The 3,599-nt window shown below is 37.2% G+C and overlaps 1 non-coding gene across 1 annotated transcript; it reads left to right on the forward strand.

Moving 5' to 3' along the window:
* Window positions 1–1,144: 1,144 nt before the first annotated feature.
* TRNAD-GUC (transfer RNA aspartic acid (anticodon GUC)) lies at window positions 1,145–1,216 on the forward strand. Its single transcript has one exon. It is a non-coding gene; the product is annotated as a tRNA-Asp (tRNA).
* The last annotated feature ends 2,383 nt before the right edge of the window (window positions 1,217–3,599 follow it).

A 3,599-nucleotide genomic window follows, 5' to 3' on the forward strand; every position in this document is an offset into this window, starting at 1 on the left:
GTAATTGTGTCCTATGGCAGTGCATCTGATGGCCGGGATTCAAGGTAGCAAAAGTCTTTGGATTGGAACGATTCTACTGAATATATTGTAGCAGTATAGACTTCAGCCTCCCCACAAATCCGAATTGTTAGATTATCTAGATAAGCCTCATCATCTAATTGGCTCAGATCCAAGTTCATTTGACTGCTTATAGTGGTGGAAAGTCAATAGCATTACATACCCGACTTTATCTAAGATGGCCTGAGATATCTTGGTTATTCTGATAACTACAGTAGCATTTAAGATCATGTTTAGTGCCTGAACTAGAGTAATTGATTCATATAAAGCTGCATTGGCTTATCAATCTTTCATATACCTCCGTTTGCACAGCTTGCACCAAAGTTCATGTGCTGGAATTTACGTTATTTTGAAGGTATCAGCATGTCTTGTTTACTGATTTCATGCACATCATAGAGGAGTTCTGCTTCTGCGTTGAGTAATTATGTTTCATGCACATAATTTGATTTACACAGACTTCTGGTTTTTGAAAAGATGTAGTATGGTGCTTGATTCTGCCAATTTGGAACCTGGATGATACATCATTTGAAATATTTGGAAATTCACTGGCGGATTTGTTGCTAAATGAAATGGTTCCGAAAATTGAGTAATTCTGGTTCTAGAGGACTGAGTCATATCAAGTGCTCAACTTGAGTCAATCTCGAGTAAGCAAAAGTACTGTCAATCTTGAGCTCGAGCAAAAAGATTGCGGCTCACTCAAACTCAAGTTCAAGTAGTAGTTTTTTGGGTCGAAGCAGGCTTGAGCATAGAGCTATTAGAACTATAAATGCAAGAGAGGATAATAATTGTTAGTATGTGTATATATATGATAGGGTAAGTGAATACTAAGTGTATTAACGAGTGAATACTAAGTATGTGTATAAATACTAAAAGCATCTGCTAGAAAAAATCCTTTTAATTTTGTGGTAGGTGTTTTGCATGCTACACACGCTAGAACAATCGTTGTCTATAAACCAAATATTCCTCAAATGCATTAATTAACGCATTGGTCATTACAAAAGCATTAATTAACGCATTGGTCATAACAAAAGCCTTTCTTTTGGACGTTAATTACAATTGTTGTAGTATAATAAAAGTCATATCAAAAGTCGTTGTAGTATAGTGGTGAGTATTCCCGCCTGTCGCGCGGGCGACCCGGGTTCGATCCCCGGCAACGGCGCTAAAAAAATTTGTTTCTTTTGGAGTCGAGTATGTGCAATAATAAATATCTATTAGAAAAGAATATAAATTTTGTATATAGGGTGAGTAGGGTTGAATCCACAGGATTAGAAAAATTCGTTTATTTTAGTGTTCAGAGCTTTAGGAGATTTTTATATGATTGAGGATAATTAAACAACTCAGATAAATTGAATAAAATAAAAACTAAATGACAATTTAACAAAATTAAATCAATAATGAATAATCTCTAGCCAAGAAATAATTTCGAAGACGATTCATGATAGGTGCCGAACCTGTGAAATAATAATTACCTACTCAAGAAAATACAAATTTGTATATAGCGGTGAGTAGGGTCGAATCTACAGGAACTAGGGGTAATTCGTTTCTTTTCAATTTCGGGACACGAGGGAGTTTTTATAGAAGTCTCCCACGTGTGAATTAATTTGCTCCAGAAAGTCCCTCCTTTTTTGTAGTTTTCTACTCCATTCCCTGAAATTAAGTCTAGATACCATATATAACCAAATATAAGTAGATATTAACAATTAAAACAATATTTGGCAGGGACAAATGGGGAAATTAACAATAAAATTATTAACAATTAACACCCTATTAATTCCCTCCCACACCTGAACCATGCTTGCCCTCAAGCATGAGAACAGCAATTGAACACCAAAATTTTGCAATGGCTGTTGCTCCAACTACCGTATTGCCAAGATACCCAGGAAAACATATATCAAGTATCACAGGTCAAGATCAAAGAAAAATCACCCCAGTTAGCTTCCCAACCTCCAACTCCTCCAATTTAAAGCAAACTATTCTAAGAAAAAGAAATGGTTGCTCACATTTATCAGCAAATGGTCCAACTATTAGCCAAAATCTTACATTAAACCCATAAATCGGCAAACTGACTTTTATCACATTTTCTATTTTTTTCTATTTTTTTCTTTTTGTTTTTTTTTCAATAGTAACTGAAGACCTAATCTCTAGCCATTGGAGCCTTTTGACGCGAACTCCAATATTTGTCAGATGAAAAAGCCCGGTTACTCAACTCCTATCGCTATATGATCACGTATTCATAGAGATTACTACCTTTTGACGTGAGAATCGACACTTTAGGTGAAGATCTCCAATTACTCAGTAGTAACTACTAGCGTAATACAGTCAACTCTTATTTACAATCATATAACACAATAACTAAAGACAACACAAAATTAACAGCAACCAGCCTCAAATTTTCAAACATGGAGAACTAAAATTAATAACTGGATCAATTCACATGAAAAATGCCAATAATCACTCCCTATGCCTAGAAAAGTTAACCAAAAATTAGAAAAATCAAGCAATTACTAATATTCACCAAAGAGACGTTCCTGAACTCAACCACATTAACTTGATACCCTTTTTTTTTACTAAAACTTGGCAATAGCAGAATTAGAGATAACAATCCAACATCAAAACTTGGTATTCATATAAGAACTAATCACTAGAAAAAAAATAAAATAAAATAAATGAAAGATAGACGAAAACAAGCTAAAAATAAAGGAAAACCCTCTAGAAACTAAAAATTGGAAAAACTAGCACTACAATTGATCCCCCCACACCTAAACGACACATTGCCCTCAATGTGACTAACCAACAGCAAAAGTAAAGAGAAAGACAACGGTACTTCCCTGAAGTCGTCAAAATAGTGGAGGTTCAGGTAAAAACTGAGGAGCGAGGCCTACATAGTGCATAAATGCTGCCAAATCTGCGTTATGTTATGCAAGTTGACGTCAATGTGGGTCACTTGAGTCTCCAGTCCCTCAACCGTCATCTGGAGTTGGAGCCAGTCGTCAGCCCCTAGGGTAGGATTAGAGGTAGACAGGCCGGAATCACCGCCATCAGCGGAGGAGCGGGCAAAAGATGACCGAGGGGGGGTGCGAAGCGGTCCCGGGGAAACAACCTCCCACCTGTTGTCACTTCCCGAACCAAGCCTATTTTCTCTAGACAAGGAATGTCCAAGGGCTCCATTTGACAGGCGACATGCAAATCATGATCAGAAAGATCAAGTACATGCAAATAACAACCAAATGAGTAATGTATGACCCAAGAATCAGGGGCGCTTCTTTTTAGGTAAAACAGATTTGAACTGAGAAGCGAGCCAGCACCCCAAGTTAACTTTAATGTTATTATGCATGCACCAAATAAAGAAAAATTGCGGCTTAGACAAAAACGCCCCACCTATCTCGCCTACCCGAGAAACTATATGCCAAGAAACGGTGGATATAACGAGACGCGGGGTCCTTTAGATAGCAACTCTTAGACAAATGAGGGTCATAATTAGCACGGTCGACAGACATATTCTCCCAAATATGTCGATAGCGGGAGAAAAAGGGTTGTACGTA

Source organism: Coffea arabica, chromosome 6c, assembly GCF_036785885.1.
Source record: "Coffea arabica cultivar ET-39 chromosome 6c, Coffea Arabica ET-39 HiFi, whole genome shotgun sequence".
In the NCBI taxonomy this organism is placed as follows: domain Eukaryota; kingdom Viridiplantae; phylum Streptophyta; class Magnoliopsida; order Gentianales; family Rubiaceae; genus Coffea; species Coffea arabica.